We start from the raw sequence: 21,343 nt of genomic DNA on the forward strand, positions 1-21,343 counted from the left end.
AGAATCCAATCTTCAGTACCCATTTTACTTGGGAGTGAGATTCCTGGCTTGATTGCTATCTTCCCATTTTGACACTCCTTTTTCTCCACCAGGTTGCCTCCATCTACTCCCTCCCCCTTCTCTTCTCTACCCAACTCTGTGAATCTCTTTGTGTGTTCCAAGCTGTGGAAAACACTTAGGGAACTGATTACTGACTGGATCTGTCTCTCTCCTTTTGATTCCCACTTTTCTCCTCCTGGTCACCTCTGTCTCCTCCTTCCCTCTTCTCTGTGTAACTCTTTGAACATCTCTGAGGGATCCAGACTGTGGAGAGCACATAGGGAATTGATAACTGGCTAGCTAGCTCTCTCCCCTTTTGGTTACCCCTCTTCTCCTCCTGGTCACTTCTATCTCCCACCTCTCTCTTGTCTTCTCCATTAAACTCTGTGAAACTCTCTGGGTGTCCCTCACTGTGGAGAAACTTTTCATCATTAACCTAAACATTTTAACATTGGTGCTATATAGGTGCAGAAGTCTTGAGGCTACTGTAAGAACAAGACTGATCTCCAGAGGTTAGGAGACTTAAGTTCAAAATCTGAGAACACCAGAGAAATCCTGACTCCAGGGAACATTAATTGATAAGATCTCATCCAAAAGCCTCCATACTTACACTGAAATCAAGCACTACCCAAGGGCCAACAAGTTCCAGAGCAAGATATACCATGCAAATTCTATAGCAATACAGAAACATAGCCCTGAGCTTCAATATACAGGCTGCCCAAAGTCACACCAAATCCACTGACATTTCAAAACTCACTACTGGAAACCTCATTGTACTCCAGAGAGAAGAAATTTAGCTCAACCCACCAGAACACGGACACAAGCTTCCCTAACCAGGAAACCTTGACAAGCCCACCAATCCAACCCCACCCACAGCGAGAAACCTCCACAATAAAAAGGAACCACAAACTGCCAGAATACGGAAAGGCCACCCCAAACAGAGCAATATAAACAAGATGAAAAGGCAGAGAAATACTCATCATGTAAAGGAACAGTATAAATGTCCACCAAACCAAACAAAAGAGGAAGAGACAGGGAACCTACCTGAAAAGGAACTCAGAATAATGATAGTGAAAATGATCCAAAATCTTGAAAACAAAATGGAGTTACAGATAAATAGCCTGGAGAAAAGGATTGAGAAGATGCAAGAAATGGTTAACAAGGACGTAAAAGAAATAAAAAAGAGTCAATCAATAATGAATAATGCAATAAATGAGATCAAAAATCCTCTGGAGGGAACCAAGAGTAGAATAACAGAGGCAGCAGATAGGATAAGTGAGGTAGAAGATAGAATGGTAGAAACAAATGAAGCAAAGAGGAAAAAAGAAAAAAGAATTAAAACTAATGAGGACAACCTCAGAGACCTCTGGGACAATGTTAAATGCCCCAACATTTGAATTGTAGGAGTCCCAGAAGAAGAAGGCACAAAGAAAGACCATGAGAAAGTACATGAGGAGATAATAGTTGTAAACTCCCATAAAATGGGGAAGGAAACAGTCACCCAAGCCCAAGAAACCCAGAGAGGCCCAAACGGGATAAACCTAAGATGAAACACCCCAAGACACATACAAATCAAATTAACAAAGATCTAACACAAAGAACAAATATTAAAAGCAGCAAGGGAAAATCAACCAATAACACACAAGGGGATTCCCATAAGGATAACAGCTGATCTTTCAACAGAAACTCTTCAGGCCAGAAAGGAATGGCAGAACATACCTAAAGTGATGACAGAGAAAAACCTACAAGCCAGATTACTGTACCCAGCAAGGATTTCATTCAAATCTGAAGGAGAAATGAAAAGCTTTACAGACAAACAAAAGCTGAGAGAATTCAGCACCACCAAACCAGCCCTCCAACAAATCTTTTCTAGGCAGGAAACACAGAAAGGGAGTATAAACTCGAACCTAAAACAACAAAGTAAATGGCAATAGGATCAATCTTATCAATAATTACCTTAAACGTAAATCGGTTGAATGCCCCAATCAAAAGATAAAATCTGGCTGAATGGATACAAAAACAAGACCTCTATATATGTTGTCTACAAGAGAACCACCACAAAACAAGGGACGCATACAGACTGAAAGTGAAGAGCTGGAAAAAGATATTCCACACAAATAGAGACCAAAAGAAAGCAGGAATAGCAATACTCATACAGACAAAATAGACTTTAAAACAAAGGCCGTGAAAAGAGACAAAGAAGGACACTACATAATGATCAATCCAAGAAGAAGATATAGCAATTAAAAATATATATGCACCCAACATAAGATCACTGCAATATGTATGGCAAATGCTAACAAGTATGAAAGGGGAAATTAATAATAACACAATAATAGTGGGATACTTTAATACCCCACTCACACCTGTGGATAGATCAACTAACCAGAAAATTAATAAGGAAACACAAACTTTAAATGATACAGCAGACCAGTTAGACCTAATTGATATCTATAGAACATTTCACCCCCCAAAAATGAATTTCACCTTTTTCTCAAATGCAAATGGAACCTTCTCCAGGATATATCACATCCTGTGTCATAAATCTAGTCTTGGTAAATTGAAAAAAACATTGAAATCATTCCAAGCATCTTTTCTGACCACAATGCAGTAAGATTAGATGTCAATTACTATTAAAAATTCCAACATATGGAGGCTGAACAACACGCTGCTGAATCACAAATCACAGGATAAATCAAAAAAGAAATCAAAATATGCACAGAAATGAATAAAAATGAAAACTCAACAACCCAAAACCTATGGGACACAGTAAAAGCAGTGCTAAGGGTAAGATTCATAGCAATAGAGGCTTACCTCGAGAAATAAGAAAAAAGTCAACTAAGTAATCTAACTCTACACCTAAATCAACTAGAGAAAGGAAGAAATGAAGAATGCCAGGGTTGGTAGAAGGAAAAAAATCTTAAAAAATCAGGGCGGAAATAAATGCCAAAGAAACAAAAGAGACCGCAGCAAAAATCAACAAAGCTGAAAGCTTCTTCTTTGAGAAGATAAATAAAATAGACAAAAGATTAACCAGACTCATCAAGAAACAAAGGGAGAAGAATCAAATCAACAAAATTAGAAATGAAAATGGAGAAATAACAACAGACAACACAGAAATACAAAGGATCTTAATAGACTACTATCAGCAGCTATATGCCAATAAAATGAACAACTTGGAAGAAATGGACACATTCTAAGAAAGATATAACTTTCCAACACTGAACAAGGAAGAAATAGAAAACCTTAATAGACCTATCATAAGCACAGAAATCAAAACTGTCATCAGAAATTTTCCACCTAACAAAAGCCCAGATGTCTTCAGAGGTGAATTCTACCAAAAATTTAGAGAAGAGCTAACACCTATCCTACTTAAACTCTTCCAGAAAATTGCAGAGGAAGGTAAATTTCCAAACTCATTCTATGAGACCACCATCACCCTAATCCCAAAACCAGACAGGAATGCCACAAAAAAGAAAACTAAGGCCAATATCACTGATGAATATAGTTGCAAAAATCCTTAACAAAATTCTAGCAATCAGAATCCAACAACATATTAAAAAGATCATGCATCATGACCAAATGTGCTTTATCCCAAGGATGCAAGGGTTCTTCAATATCCACAAATCAAACAACATAATATACCACATTAACAAATTGAAAGATAAAATCCATATGATTATTTCAATAGGCGCAGAGAAAGCCTTTGACAAAATTCAACATCCATTAATGATAAAACCCTCCAGAAAGCAGAAACAGAAGGAACATACCTCAACATAATAAAATATATATATGACAAACCCACAGCAACCATTATCTCAATGGTGAAAAATTGAAAGCATTTTCCTTAATGTCAGGAACAAGACAAGGATACCCACTCTCACCACTACTATTCAACATAGTTTTGGAAGTTTTGGCCACAGCAATCAGAGAAGAAATAGAAATAAAAGGAATTCAGATTGGAAAAGAAGAAGTAAAACTCTCACTGTTTGCAGGTGACATGATCCTCTACATACAAAACCCTAAAGTCTCCACCAGAAAATTACTAGAGCTAATCAATGAATATAGTAAAGTTGCAGGATATAAAATTAACAGACAGAAATCCCTTGCATTCCTATACACTAACAGTGAGAAGGGTGACAATATACAGCCTTGACATACTCCTTTTCCTATTTGGAACAAGTCTGGTGTTCCATGTACAGTTATAACTGTTGCTTCCTGACCTGCATACAGATTTCTTGAGAGGCAGGTTAGGTGGTCTGGTATTTCCATTTCTTTCAGAATTTTCCACAGTTTATTGTGATCCACACAGTCAAAGGCTTTAGCATAGTCAATAAAGCAGAAATAGATGTTTTTCTGGAACTCTCTTGCTTTTTCCATGATCCAGTGGACAATGGTAATTTGATCTCTGGTTCCTCTGCCTTTTCTAAAACCAGCTTGAACATCAGGAAATTCATGGCTCATGTATTGCTGAAGCCTGGCTTGGAGAATTTTGAGCATTACTTTACTAGCATGTGAGATGAGTGCAATTGTGCGGTAGTTTGAGCATTCTTTGGCATTGCCTTTCTTTGGGATTGGAATGAAAACAGACCTTTACCAGTCCTGTAGCCATTTCTGAGTTTTCCAAATTTGCTGGCATATTGAGTGCAGCACTTTCACAGCATCATCTTTCAGGATTTGAAACAGCTCACCTGGAATTCCATCACCTCCACTAGCTTTGTTCATAGTGATGCTTTCTAAGGCCCACTTGACTTCACATTCCAGGATGTCTGGCTCTAGATGAATGATCACACCATCGTGATCATCTGGGTCATGAAGATCCTTTTTGTACAGTTCTTCTGTGTATTCTTGCCAACTCTTCTTAATATCTTCTGCTTCTGTTAGGTCCATACCATTTCTGTCCTTTACTGAGCCCATCTTTGCATGAAATGTTCCCTTGGTATCTCTAATTTTCTTAAAGAGATCTCTAGTCTTTCCCATTCTGTTCTTTTCCTCTATTTCTTTGTATTGATCGCTGAAGAAGGCTTTCCTATCTCTTCTTGCTATTCTTTGGCACTCTGCATTCAGATGCTTATATCCTTCCTTTTCTCCTTGGCTTTTCACTTCTCTTCTTTTCACAGCTATTTTTAAGGCTTCCCCAGACAGCCATTTTGCTTTTTTGCATTTCTTTTCCATGGGGATGATCTTGATCCCTGTCTCCTGTACAATGTCACGAACCTCATTCCATAGTTCATCAGGCACTCTATCTATCAGATCTAGGCCCTTAAATCTATTTCTCACTTCCACTGTTTAATCATAAGGGATTTGATTGAGGCCACACCTGAATGGTCTAGTGGTTTTCCCTGTTTTTCTTCATTTTCAGTCTGAATTTGGTAATAAGGAGTTCATGATCTGAGCCACAGTCAGCTCCTAGTCTTGTTTTTGCTGACTGTGTGGAGCTTCTCCATCTTTTGCTGCAAAGAATATAATCAATCTGATTTTGGTTTTGGCCTTTGGTGATGTCCATGTATAGAGTCTTCTCTTGTGTTGTTGTAAGAGGGTGTTTGCTATGACCAGTGCATTTTCTTGGCAAAACTCTATTAGTCTTTGCCCTGCTTCATTCCATATTCCAAGGCCAAATTTACCTGTAACTCCAGGTGTTTCTTGACTTCCTACTTTTGCATTCCAGTCCCTTATAATGGAAAGGACATATTTTTGGGGTGTTAGTCCTAAAAGCTCTTGTAGGTCTTCATAGAACCATTCAACTTCAGCTTCTTCAGTGTTACTGGTTGGGGGATAGACTTGGATTACTGTGATATTGAATGGTTTGCCTTGGAAACGAATAGAGATCATTCTGTAGTTTTTAGGACTGCATCCAAGTACTGCATTTCGGAATCTTCTATCGACCATGGTGGCTACTCCATTTCTTCTGAGGGATTCTTGCCCACAGTGGTAAATATAATGGTCATCTGAGTTAAATTCACCCATTCCAGTCCATTTTAGTTCACTGATTCCTAGAATATCGACGTTCACTCTTCCATCTACTGTTTGACCACTTCCAATTTGCCTTGTGGCATCTGATTCCATCACTCCATGGGAAATAGATGGGGAAACAGTAGAAACAGTGTCAGACTTTTTTTTTGGGGGGGGGCTCCCAAATCACTGCAGATGGTGATTGCACCCATGAAATTAAAAGACGCTTACTCCTTGCAAGAAAAGTTATGACCAACCTAGATAGCATATTCAAAAGCAGAGACATTACTTTGCCGACTAAGGTCCATCTAGTCCAGGCTATGGTTTTTCGAGTGGTCATGTATGGATGTGAGAGTTGGACTGTAAAGAAGGCTGAGTGCTGAAGAATTGTTGCTTTTGAACTGTGGTGTTGGAGAAAACTCTTGAGAGTCCCTTGGACTGAAAGGAGATCCAACCAGTCCATTCTAAAGGAGATCAACCCTGGGGGTTCTTTGGAAGGAATGATGCTAAAGCTGAAACTCCAGTACTTTGGTTACCTCATGAGAAGAGTTGACTCATTGGAAAAAAGTCTGATGCTGGAAGGGATTGAGGGCAGGAGGAGAAGGGGACGACCAAGGATGAGATGGCTGGATGGCATCACTGACTTGATGGATGCGACTCTGAGTGAACTCCGGGAGTTGGTGATGGACAGGGAGGCCTGGCGTGCAGCAATTCATGGGTTTGCAAATAGTCAGACACGACTGAGTGACTGAACTGAATTGAACTGAACTGTGAGAAAACATAAAGAGAAATTAAGGAAACAATTCTATTCAGCATTGCAATGAAAAGAATAAAATACTTAGGAATATATCTACCTAAAAAACTAAAGATTAATATATAGAAAACAATAAAACACTGATGAAAGACATCAAAGAGGACACTAATATATGGAGAAATATACCATGTTCGTGAATTAAAAGAATCAATATAGTAAAAATGAGTATTCTACCCAAGGCAATCTATAGATTCGATGCAATCCCTATTAAGCTACCAACGGTATTTTTCACAGAACTAGAACAAATAATTTCAAGATTTGTATGGAAATACAAAAAAACTCTAATAGCCAAGGCAATCTTGAGAAAGAAGAATGGAACTGGAGGAATCAACCTGCCTGACTTCAGGCTATACTACAAAGCCACAATCATCAAGACAGTATGGCACTGGCATAAACACAGAAATATAGATCATGGAACAAAATAGAAAGCCCAGAGATAAATCCACGCACCTATGAACACCTTATCTTTAACAAAGGAGGCAAGAATATACAATGGAAAAAAGACAATCTCTTTAATAAGTCGTGCTGGGAAAACTAGTCAACGATCTAGAAGACTTTCTAACACCATACACAAAAATAAACTCAAAATGGATTAAAGATCTAAATGTAAGAACAGAAACTGTAAAACTTCTAGGGGAAAACCTAGGCAAAGCACTCTCTGACATAAATCACAGCAGGATCCTCTATGAACCACCTCCCAGAGTAATGGAAATAAAAGCAAAAATAAACAAATGGGACCTAATTAAACTTAAAAACTTTAGTACAATGGAGGAAACTATAAGCAAGGTGAAAGGACAGCCATCAGAATGGAATAAAATAATAGCAAACAAAGCAACTGACAAAGAATTAATCTCAAAAATATGCAAGCAACTCCTGCAGCTCAATTCCAGAAAAATAAGTGACCCAATCAAAAATGGGCCAAAGAACTAAACAGACATTTCTCCAAAGAAGACATACAGATGGCAAACAGACATCTGAAAAGATGCTCAACATCACTCATTATCAGAGAAATGCAAATCAAAACCACAATGAAGTTTTCATTTCACACCAGTCAGAATGGATGCTATCCAAAATTTTACACACAGTAAATCCTGGAAAGGGTGTGGAGAAAAGGGAACTCTCTTACACTGTTGGTGGGAATGAAAACTAGTACCACCACTATGGAAAACAGTGTGGAGATTCCTTAAAAAACTGGAAATAGAACTGTCATATGACCCAACAATCCCACTGCTTGGCATACACACCAAGGAAACCAGAATTGAAAGAGACATGTGTACCCCTATGTTCATCATGCACTGTTTATAATAGCTAAGACATGAAGCAACCTAGATGTCCATCAGCAGACAAATGGATAAGAAATCTGTGGTACATATACAGAGTGGAACATTACTCAGCTATTTAAAAGAACACATTTGAAACAGTTCTAATGAGTTGGATTACAGTATACTAACACATATATATGGAATTAAGAAAGATAGTAACGATAACTGTATATGCGGGACAGCAAAAGAGACACAGATGTATAGAACAGTCTTTTGGACTCTGTGGGAGATGGCAAGAGTGGGATGATTTGGGAGAATGGCATTGAAACATGCATATTATCATATGTGTAATGGATCACCATCCAGGTTCGATGCATGATACATGATGCTCGGGGATGGCGCACTGGGATGACCCAGAGGGGTGGGATGGGGAGGGAGGTGGGAGGTGGGTTCAGGATAGAGAACACATGTACATCCGTGGCTGATTCATGGCAATGTATGGCAAAACCCCTATAATATTGTAAAGTACTTAGCCTTCATTTAAAATGAATTAATTTATTTAAAAATTGTAAAAATAATTCCACATAAAAACTGCTAAAACTGATAAATTTAGCAAGGTAGCAAGATAAAAAATTAACACAGAGAAATCTGTGCATTTCTTTATGCTAGCAATGGAACATCAGAAAGTAAAAGTAAAAATGAAACAAAATAACCCCTTTTAAAATAGTGTCAAAGTACTAATATCCTTAGAAATAAAGAGCTGAACGACCTATATGCTAAGAATTATGAAGCATTGATAAAGGAAATTGAAGATTTTTAAAAGAACTGGATATATATTCCAAGATCTCAGATTAGGAGAATTATTTATTTTATTGTTGTTGTTGTTCTGCGTGGGTCATTTACATTAGTCCATCTTTCAGGTCAGTTATACTTTCTTTTATTATCAGCTAGTAGGCTGCTAATTCTTTCTATCATATTTTTCATTTCAGTTACTGCATTTTTCATTTCAGACTGGTTCTATTTGTATTTTCTAGTTCATTGATAAAATTTCCACTGATTTACTTTTCTTTTCCTTAATTCTGGTATCATTCTTACTACCTATGCTTGGAAATATTTTTCTGAAAAATTATTAATTTCTGTTTATTAGTTTTTATTTCAGAGATTTTTCTTGTTCTTTCATTTTTGCATTCCATCTCCATAACATTTATTTTATAACTGGGAGTTTATGCCTTTTACCCCCTTCACCCATTTCACTCACACCACCCCCTTATCCCCTGTCTCTGGTAACCAACAATCTGTTCTCTGTATCTGTGAGCCTGGTTTTTCTTTTTGTTGTTCTGCTTTTTTGTTCTTTCTTGCTTTTAAGTTCCACATATATGGGAGATCATATAGCATTTGCTTTTATCTGACTTATTCACTTAGTGTAATTCCCTCAAGGTCCATCCAAGTTTTGGCAAATGGAAAGATTGCATTTTTTCTGTATTGATTAATAATATCCCATAAGTATATCAATACAAAATAATATTTTTGTATTGATTAATAGTATTCATTAAATCAGTCCTGAATATTCATTGAACTGAATCTAATAATATTCCAAGTATATATACATATATATCACGTTTATATTCAGTTCAGTTCAGTTGCTCAGTCATTCTGAGTCTTTGCGACCCCATGGACTGCAGCACGCCAAGCTTCCCTGGCCATCACCAACTCCTGGAGCTTGTTCAGACTCGTGTCCATTGAGTCGGTGATGCCATCCAACCATTTTATTCTCTGTCGTCCCTTTCTCCTCCTGCCTTCAGTCTTTCCCACCATCAAGATCTTTTCAAATAAGTCAGATCTTCACATCAGGTGGCCAAAGTTTTGGAGTTTCAGCTTCAACCTCAGTACTTGCCATGAATATTCAGGACTGATTTCCTTTAGGATGTACTGGTTGGATCTCCTTGCAGTCCTAGGTACTCTCAAGAGTCTTCTCCAACACCACAGTTCAAAAGCATCAATTCTTCAGCACTCAGCTTTCTTTATAGTCCAACTCTCACATCCATACATGACGACTGGAAAAACCATAGCCTTGAGTAGATGGAACTTTGTTGGCAAAGTAATGTCTCTGCTTTTTAATATGCTGTCTATGTTGGTCATAACTTTCCTTCCAAGGAGTAAGCATCTTTTAATTTCATGGCTGCAGTCAATATCTGCATTGATTTTGGAGGCCAAAAAAAAATAAATAAATAAAGTCAGCCACTGTTTCCACTGTTTCCCCATCTATTTGGAAGTGATGGGACCAGATACCATGATCTTAGTTTTTTGAATGTTGAGCCTTAAGCCAACTTTTTCACTCATCTCTTTCACTTTCATCAAGAGGCCCTTTAGCTCTTCTTCACTTTCTGCCATAAAGGTGGTGTCATTTGCATATCTGAGGTGATTGATATTTCTCCCAGCAATCTTGATTCCAGCTTGTGCTTCCTCCAGTCCAGTGTTTCTCATGATGTACTCTGAATGTAAGTTAAATAAGCAGTATATATATAAATATATATCATTAAGATCATTGGTTTCTTTGGAGTTCCCTTTCCTTTCTTTTTTTTTGAATCCCATAAAAGGTAGCAGGTCTCAACAATACGATTACCAAATAAGTTGTCTAATTTATTTTTAATTGAATGATAATTGGTTACAATGTTGTGTTGGTTTCTGCTGTATAAAAGCGTGAGTCAGCAATTAGTATGCATATATCCCCTCCCTCTTGAACCTTCTCCATATCCCAACACTCTGGGTCATCACAGAGCACTGGGCTAAGCTCCCTGTGTTGTCCCACTGAATACCTATTGTACAAATGGCAATGTATATATTTCAATGCTACTGTCTCCTCTTCTTTCTCCTTTACCACCCTCTCCTTTCTCCTCTTTGTCCAAATATTTTTTCTCTATATCTGAATCTCTATTACTGTTCTTTCAATTGAAACATATCTTTCTGTCTTCTAATTTTCCTTAACTTTCTCAGTTTCTATAAAATTAGATGAAAGTGTTACCTTTTATGGTCTTGAAGGGGTATTTTTCTGTGGGAGCATCCTAACACAGTCTGCATGTACCCAGTAGCTTTGGTGAGAGACCTGAATTTAATGTGAACATGAGTCATGTCTTTCCCTAGGATATTCTGGCAGCTATCACCTTGGTACGAGGTAGTTCTGGATATAGAGGGGCTAGGACCAGAGCCAGGTGTAAGCTGGGGCTTCTGCTCTGCTAATTGGCTACTACCACCCTATTAGGTGTGTATAGGAGTCCCAAGTTGCTGTGGTTGAAGCCCTGAAGGTCAGGTCTGAGCTTCCTCCATTACCTTTAACTGGGTGCACTCCCCACTCCCAGCACAAGCACCCCCACCCTAGAGGGGAGCAGTGTTGTGCCAAAAGGACCTAATGTTGGCCCTTGATATTGGTCTAAGCATAGACTACAGTTAACCAGGTGAAGTCAGAGTGTCAGACTGTTTCTGATGTGCTCCTTCTCTGTAAGCAGCATTAATGACTGCCCCCACCCCACTCAGATGTTGCTCTGGGTATGAGCCACCATTGTCCCTTACTACTGAACTCTCCTGTTTTTGGACAGCAACCTTTATCCCATTGTGGAGCTGCATCAAGAAGCAAGTAGGCCTAGAGGGAGCACTTGGCCCAGGATGGGGCACATTCCTGGATGGTCATAGGAAATAGTTTAGCTCCATTCTGTTTCAAGAGTAAGCAAGCATGTGTACGCTCTTTATGAGTGGAGCCCAGGCTTCCCATAGCCGTGCTGTCAGTACCAATGGTGCGCAGAGCAGTATTCGGCTAATAAAGCCAAGTGGTTCATCTTCCTTGTGTTGCACCTCAGAGGTGCTGCATCCAAAACATGGCTTAAACCACTTATTCCTCAAAGAGGATCTCTGCCCATGTAATTTCCCTCTTCTAAGTCTATCACAGAGGCACAAGTCTAACCTGATGGCTTCTTTTCCTTTCCTAATATGATTCTGTGTGGATCTTTATTACAGCCATGGTTATAGACGAGACCTTTTTCCAGTCTACAGTTATTTTTCAGTGAGAATAGTCTATATATATATGTGTCTGTGTGTGTGTGTGTGTGTGTGTGTGTGTGTGTGTGTGTGTTTTGGGTAATGTGATTTATGTGTCCTCTTACTCTGCCATCTTGATCTCCCTCTCAGGACATAAAAAGTTCTTTTATTCATGTAATAGGAATTTCTGCGAAGAGCAGTTTGGCTCCAAATCAAGTCTTTAAATGGCTCAAGAGAATGGAGAAAAGATACTGGCTTGGGATTTTTATGGTCTTTAGGGGATGGGGCTGGTATAAGAGTTCCTATGTATGATACACACTTCTTATAAGCACGCATGGAGTGAAAATCCATACATTCTTATTTGTTTTCCCAAAAGTGGAACAGAACAAAGATACAGAGCAATAAAGCTCAAAATCTGTGGGCAGCTGAGTATTAAAAAAAAAGTGGGGCCAGACTCTAATTTGCTCCTGCTCTTTGATGGCTGAAATGTATCATGTTTCACTTCATTGAATTAGAACTTATTTAAGTAAGTCATTATAGTGCTCTATGAATCCTGAGGCCTGAGGCTTTTAGAAAGGTTCAAGTTCTGTTCTGGAAAAAGTCCAAGTTGCTCATAATGTATTATCCATTTTATATGCTTTTTCCTGGGGTCCAGCCCCGATGGATCCAGGGAATTTGAAGTGTGGATGGAGTCGGCATCTAGGAAATAACTATTTAATTAGAGATATAAAGAGAGATTAGGAAAGAATAGTGTAGTAGGAAAATTAGTGGAGAAAAGAGGCTGAATAACTTGGTTTATGCAGAGAACCAATAAAACTCCAAGACAAGGAGTTTGCACCACCTATGTAGGCCACAGGCGTCTTCCCAGTCTCCCAAAGTAGCAGAGACACAAAGTGCCTCCCCGTTCAGATCTTAGAAGCCCAGGTAAAATTAGTAGGCTTGGCGAGCCTCCGCCTTCCAAATGGGAATTCAGCCAGAAAAGAAGAAAACGAGAAAAGACCACACGGGGGAAACCAGTCTTTCCAGGAACTGGTCAGTTTCTTTATTTTCCAGGTCTGCTTTTATACTTTTTGTTATACATAGAGATAAATGGAAGATACAAAGTCATGTGGGGTCAGCAGTCCTGACCCTTACTGAAACCACACTTTCTTTCTGCATTCCTTCTGATATATAAAATTCTCAGGTGATTTACCTAATCTTCTGGCCAAGAGGCTTGCTAACATTTTATGACCCTTTCTGATGATGATTAGTCAGCCAAAAAACTTATTTTCTCCAAAGGTGATTTTTCTTAAGTCAGGCACCACCCTCCGAAGGCACCAGATAAAGTTGCATTCCTACAGGGCAAAGGTGCAGTGGGCTATAATCAAGGAAAGAATTTACTTAGCCTAAACATGATTAATACCAAGGTTAATACTTATTTCTCTTATATGCTAGTTATATTCATTAATGTGTATAAAGGGCAAGGGATATGGAGACTTAGCAGCAAATATTGGCTCAACAATGAAACCCTCCACTGATACAATTTCTAACTAACTCGCTAATACTATACTAATAATTTTCTAACTTTTCAAAAGGATCTGTTTTTAGAAAGTTTAAAGCATCTCGTACCTCTCATGGTTGGAAGGCTGTAAATAATCACATGTGGCTGGATAAACCTGTCAGGCAGGCTAGAGAGCCATCAGAGGAGTTTTTGGACTGAAACACTCTTGTTACACCCAGGAGATTTATTAACTGGTGTTCTAAGTTAGCTTTTTTCAGAGAAGTGTGGTGGGGGATAGCCCCCCATAATGTCAGAAGAGTAGGTGGAAAGCATAATGCAGTAAGGTAGGCAGACTCTGGTTTTGGGGGTAGATGCTCAGGAAAATCCAGGGGGACCTCTGAGGCCTGATCCCGCCTTTGCATATTGTCAGGCCTCCTTCCTCATGACCTTTGCCACGAGCGGGATTCCTCACTCTGGCTCCCGGCACTTTTTCATTTAATTAGCTAATATTTTGTTAGTAGCATTAGTATTTTTTGTGTCTGTTTTCATGTGGAATATTTGTACTTTTAGGTACATTCTATTTAAAAAATATTATTCTTGTTAGATATTTATATCAGGTATACTGCAGCATGACAGAATAGGTTGGGATAGTATCCCTTTTTCTGAAAGAATGAGGAAAATTTTTATTGTACCAATTGTATTGTATGGTTTTATTATTTTTTTAATTTTCTGTAACTTGCTTTATGACCTAGCATTATTATTGCTCTTCCATGTGTATTTCAAATATTTTTTGAAGTTGTTTTATGTACATATGAACATGTCATATGAACAAGAAAAGCACGTTTTCTGCATTTGTTCCATGATGTTCTCTATCTATGTCAAGCAAATATTATTTAATCTTTTATATTCTTATTTATATCTTTTCAACTTATTCTGCAAATTACTGAATAAAAGTGTGCTTATATGTCCAACCATTATTGGAAACAGGTCAATTTTATCCTTTAATATTTGTTTCATAATTCTTCATAATGTTTCCCCCTTTTTCAGAATTTAAACACTGTATACACAGATTTTTTTTTTAACTTAACTTTTACCAAAATTTTGGCTCTTCCTGGGACTCAAGCCAATTGACCATTTTTGTTTTTTCTTTAGTTCATGTAAACCAAATATTCATTTTATCTTATCCCCAGGACCAAGATACCACCTCTGGAAAACATCTAATCTATCCTTCATATCTAAGTATCCTTTGTATCAATGAGCTTGATATTTAAAAAATATTTTTACATAATAAAAAGTTAATAACTATCTGACATTGCACTTAACATTATGCCATCAAAATGCATCCAAGTTGTTGAGAATGTCAAGATTTCATTTTATTTAAAAGTTGAATAATATGTCTATCTGTCTATCTATATATTTCACAGTTTATCCATTCATTCATCAATCAATGGATACATAAGTTGTTTCCATATCTCAGTTATTGTCAATAATACTTCAATGAACAAGGTGTTCACATATGATTTCAGAGGCTTCCCTGATAGCTAAGTCACTAAAGAATCTGCCTGCAATGCAGGAGACCCAGGTTTGATTCCTAGGTTGAAAAGATCCTCTGGAGAAGGAAATGGCAACCCACTCCAGTATACTCACCTGGAGAATCCCATGGATAGAGGAGCCTGGCAGGTTACAGCCCATGGGGTCACAAGAGTCAGACACAATTTAGTGACTAAACCACAATATTATTTCAAGTTAGTGTCTTCATTTTCTCCAATACATACCAAGAGATGGAATTTCTGGATCATATGTTAGTTTTCTTTTCAATTTTTGAGAAACTTCTAGCCTATCCTTTCTCCAGGGGATCTTCCCAACCCAGGAATTGAACAGTGGTCTCCTACATTGCCTGCAGATTCTTTACCAGCAGATTCCTTACCAGCTGAGCTACTAGGGAAGCCCCAATACTGTTTTGCATAGTGGCTGTACTATTAACACCAACAGTACAGAAGGATCCCTTTCCTCCACATATTCACCAACACTTGTTATTTATTGTCTTTTTGATAATAGCTATTCTATCAAGTGTGAGGTGATACTTCACTGTGATTGTGATTTCCATTTCCCTAATAGTTACTGATGCTGAGTACCTTCATGTACCTATTGGCCATCCATATGTCTTTTTTTGGAAAAAGGATATCCAAATCTTTTGCATAACTTCATTCACATTGTTTGTTGTTATTGAGTTGTGTGAGTTATTTATATATGTCAGGTGAAATGAAAGTCACTCAGTCATGTCCGACTCTGCAACCCCCTGGACATGGCATTCTCCAGGCCAGAATACTGGAGCATTTCCCTTCTCCATGGGATCTTCCCTAGCCAGGAATCAAACTGGGGTATCCTGCATTGTAGGTGGATTCTTTACCATCTGAGCTACCAGGGACCCCCATATATATCAAATACTAGCCACTTATCAGATATATGACTTGCAAGTATTTTCTGTCATTCAGTAGGTTGCACTTTCATTTTGTTACAGTTTCCTTTGATATACAGAAGCCTGTTAGTTTTGTGTGCTCCCACTTATTTGTCTCTACTTTTGTTGCTTTTTCTTTGGGTTTCAGATTAAAAAAATCATCATCAAGACCTATGTAAAGGAGCTTATCATTATGTTTCTATGTAAAGGAGCTTACCATTATGTTTTCTTCTAACAGTTTTATAGTTTCAAGTCTTACAAGTCTTAAATCCATTTAAGTTAATTTTGAATATGATGTAAGATAGGGTTTGAGTTTATTCTTTACATATAGCTGTTCAATTTTACCAACTCCATTTATTGAAAACACTATCCTTCCTCTATTGTATATTCTTGGCTCCCTTATCGTAAATTCAAAATGAAAGTGTTAGTCACTTAGTGGTGTCTGACTTGGTGATCCCACAGACTGTAGCCTGCCAGGTTCTTCTGTGCATGGAATACACCAGGCAAGAATACTGGATTAGGAAGCCATTCCCTTTTCTGGGGAATCTTCCTCACCTATGGATTGAACCTGGATCTTCCACATTGCCAGCAGATTCTTTACTGTCTGAGCCACCAAATTATTTGACCATAAAGATCAATTAAGATAGCAGAGTAAAAGGATATGGGGCTCAACTCCCTCCAAAAGCACATCAAAAATGTATCTACAGTGTAACAATTCTCACTGAAAAGTAACTGGAAACTAGAAAAGTAGTCTAGTACAACTATGGCTGTAAGAAACACCTAGATCTACTTGGGTAGGAAGGGAATAAAAGTAGTGGTTGAGTTGGGACCTGTGCCCCTAGAAGTGGACTCAGAGAAAAAGGGAGATTACACAGGCAACATGCACCGTTTGGATTAACAGTGAAAAACACATATTGAATACTGTAGTCTTGGGGTCTGACACTGGGGAGATGAATACCCCTGGCTGGTTGAAGGACTGCTAAGACTTTTAACAGGAAGACAATGGGGAGTTTGGATTCTTCCATGAAAAGTGTATTTGCTGGCTTGCCTCCAAGGTAAGACAGGGAGAGTTCTCCTCTTGTTGCTTTTGGGTTTCCTGTCACTGTCTCAGAGTGCTCACTAGCCTGAGTGAAGCAAGCTTTATAACTACCCTTCCTTTACTTCATGTCACAGCACAACACTAGATCAGAGGTAGACATAACTGAAAAGAAGAGTCAACTATGAGACACAGAGGTGACCGGGTCCTAGAGCAGAGCCTGGGTGGAGCAGTAGCAGCCATTCTTGTCACTTATTCTAACAGTAGCTGCTCCTCCACATCTCATATCCCAATACATGCTGAAAGTTCATGCAGGCCCTGAAGACCCTGCAATGTGGCCCCACAATAAGGTAGGACAAGTGACACTGGCAGCAGTGATTGGTTGCAAGGGATAAAGGGGATTTAAATTTGAGGCTACCTCTGAGTGAAGCAAGGGAAGCAAACACTGGCATCTACACAGGAGCACATTGGAGACAGCTCAGACTTCCATCTATGGCTGACACAAGCCAAGAGCTTGCACTGGAGGAAAGCTTCAGTATTCTTTCCCTCTGTGGCAAGTGTCCTGATGTGGGAAGAGAGGAAAACATACCCTTAAAAGAAACAGAGATAGCTTGGGCCAGAACCTCAGGGCTTCTACTCTAGTAACTTGGGTTCAGACCCTATCTCTGATAGGGTGCTGAGAAAACTCGGCATCTACATGAAAAAGAATGAAATTAGAACATCTCTGATGCCACAAACAAAAATAAACTCAAATGGATTAAAGACCTAAATGTGAGACCAGATACTATAAAACTCTTAGAGGAAAACAAAGCCAAAACACTTTTTGACATACATTGCAACAATATATTTTTTAATTCATCTCCTAGAGTAATGAAAATTTAAAAAAATAATTAAAAAAACAGGACCTAGTTAAACATAAAAGTTTTTGCAAAGCAAACTGTAAACAAAATGAAAGGACAACCTACAGAATATAAGAAAATATTTTCAAATTATTCAACTAACAAGGTATTAAGCTACAAAATATACAAATAGCTCATTTAGCTGAATATATATATATTTAAAAAAAAAACAATTAAAAATCGGCAGTATATCTAAACAGACATTTCTCTAAAGAAGAGATATAGATGGCCAAAAGGCACATGAAAAGATGCTCAACATCACTAGTTAGAGAAATGCAAATCAAAACTACAATGAATTATCACCTCACACAAGTCAGAATGACCATCATCAAAAGTCTACAAATTATAAATGCTGGAGAGGTTGTGGTGAACAAGGAACCTTTATACACTGTTGGTGGAAGTATAAATAGGCACAGAAACTATGGAGAATAGTATGGAGATTCCTCAAGAAACTAGAATTAAAGCTACCATTTGACCCTGTAATTTCACTTCTTGGCATATATTAAGAGAAAACCATAACTGGAAAAGATGCATGCACCCCGATGTTCATTGCAACATTATTTCCAAAGCCAAGACATGGAAGCAAACTAAATGTCTGTTGACAGATGAATGGATACAGAATACACGGTAAATACATGCATGCAGACACAGATACACAATGGAATATTACTCAACCATACAAAAGAATGAAATAATGCCACTTGCAGCAGCATAGATGGACATACAGTTTATCATGTTAGGAGAAGTAACGCAGACTGAAAGACATATATCATATTATATCACTTATATGTGGAATCTTTTTAAAATGATATAAGTAAAGTTATTTACAAAATAGAAATAGACCCACCCACAGAAATAGAAAACAAACTTATGCTTACAAAAGGGGAAGGGGGAGGTGAAAAATTAGGAGTTTAGATTTAACATATACAAACTACTATGTACAAAATAGATAACCAACAGGAACTTACCATATAGAAGGGGGATCTATACTCAATATTTTGTAATAACATCTAAGAACTACTATAATATTGTAACAACTTTCTATGGGAACAGATGCTTGTTAGATTTACTTATAGTGGTCATTTCACAATGTATACAAATGTCAAATCACTGTGTAGCACACCTCAAGCTAGCATAATATTGCATGTCAATCCTATTTCAAGGGAAAAAAAAAAACAAAAGAAAAAAGATTGACAAAATCCAACAACCTTTCAAGATAAAAAATACTAGTCACACTAGGAATAGGAGGGAAATTCTCAACATGATGAAGTCATATATAAAAGTCCAAAGCTAATATCATACTTAATGATGATAATCTGAAAATTTTTCCTCTAAGATAAAGATAATCTTGCTAATTCTACTTAACATAATATTTGAAATTTTAGCCAGAAAAAGCAGGCAAAAATGGAATAAATGTCATTTAGAGTTTAAAAGTAAGAGAAAAATTATTCCTGTCCTTAGGTGACATTACTTTATATTTATAAAATGTAAATAATCCACAAAGAAACTTGAAGAACAATGAATGATGCAAAAAAGAAATTAAGAAAAAAATTGATTTACAGTAGAATGAAATGACATTCTTAGAAATAGTTAGTAAGACAGGCAAAAGACTTGTGCAATAAAAGCTATAAAAGTGTTGAAAGATATTGAAAATAACTTACATAAATAGAAAGACACCTGTACCCATGGAGTTGAAGTTAATATCATGAAGAAGTTGATCATCAAAGCAATCTATAGATTCCATGAATTTGCAACAACGTTCTTGACAAAACATAAAAACCCATACTAAAATTTATATGAAGTATCAGTTGACTTAGGAAAGCCAAATCAATCTTGAAAAAGAAGACTAAAGTTGGAGAATTCTTATATCCAAGTTCAAAAATTATGTGAAAGCTATTTTAATCAAACAAAACAAAACAAAAGATATGACACTGAAAGATGAACTCCACAGATTGGTAGGTGTCCAGTATGCTACTGGAGAAGAGTGGAGAAATAGCTCCAGAAGGAATGAAGAGACTGAGCCAAAGGAAAAACAATGCCAAGTTTTGAATGTGGCTGGTAGTGGAAGTAAATTCTGGTGCTGTAAAGAACACTATTGCATGGAAACCTGGAATTTTAAGTCCATGAATCAAGGTAAATTTGAAGTGGTCAAACAGGAAAAGGCAAGAGTGAGCATTGACATTTTAGGACCAGTGAACTAAAATAGACAGGAATGGGTGAATTTAATTCAGATGACCATTATATCTACTATTGTGGACTACAATCCTTAACAAGAAATGATGTGGACTTTATATTCAACAGAAGAGTCTGAAATGCAGTTCTTGGGTGCAGTCTCAAAAATGACAATGGTATCTGTTCGTTTCCAAGGTAAACCATTCAATATCAAAGTAATCCAAGTCTATGCCCCAACCACTAATGCCAAAGAAGCTGAAGTTGAATGCTACCATTAAGACTTACAAGACCTTCTAGAACTAACACCAAAGAGACATGTCCTTTTCATCATAGGAGACTGGAGTGCAAAAGTAGGAAGTCAAGGGATAACTGGAGTAACAGGCAAGTTTGACCTTGGAGTACAAAATGAAGCAGGGCAAATGCTAACAGAGTTTTGCCAGGAGAACACATAGGTCATAGCAAATACTTTCTTCCAACAACACAAAAGACAACTCTATACTTAGACATCACCAGATGGTCAATACCAAAATCTTTGTACTCAAAGATGGAGAAACTCTGTACAGTCAGCAAAAAGAAGACTGGGTGTTGACTGTGGCTCTGATCATGAGCTCCCTATTGCCAAATTCAGACTTAAACTGAAGAAAATGGGGGAAACCACAAGACCATTCAGGTATGACCTAAATCAAAAGCCTTATGTGGAAGTGACAAATAGATTCAAGGGCTTAGATCTGATAGACAGAGTGCCTGAAGAACTATGGACAGAGGTTTGTAACATTGTACAGCATGCGATGGTAAATATCATACCAAAGAGGAAAAAATGCAAAAAGGCAAAATGGCTGTCTGAGGAGGCCTTACAAATACCTGAGAAAAGATGTGAAAGGCAAAGGAGAAAAGGAAAGATATATCCATCTGAATGCACAGTTCCAAAGAATAGCAAGAAGAGATAAGAAAGCCTTCCTAAGTTATGGACATAAAGAAATAGTGGAAAACAATAGAATAGGAAAGACTAGAGATCTCTTCAAGAAAATCAGAGACACTAAGGGAATATTTCATGAAAAGATAGGCACTATAAAACACAGAAATTTTATGGACCTAACAGAAACAGAAGATATTAAGAAGAGGTGGCAAGAATGCACTGAAGAAATATACAAAAAAGATCTTCATGAACCAGATAACCGTGATGGTGTGATCACACTCCTAGA

The sequence above is a fragment of the Ovis canadensis genome, chromosome X (assembly GCF_042477335.2).
Source record: "Ovis canadensis isolate MfBH-ARS-UI-01 breed Bighorn chromosome X, ARS-UI_OviCan_v2, whole genome shotgun sequence".
In the NCBI taxonomy this organism is placed as follows: domain Eukaryota; kingdom Metazoa; phylum Chordata; class Mammalia; order Artiodactyla; family Bovidae; genus Ovis; species Ovis canadensis.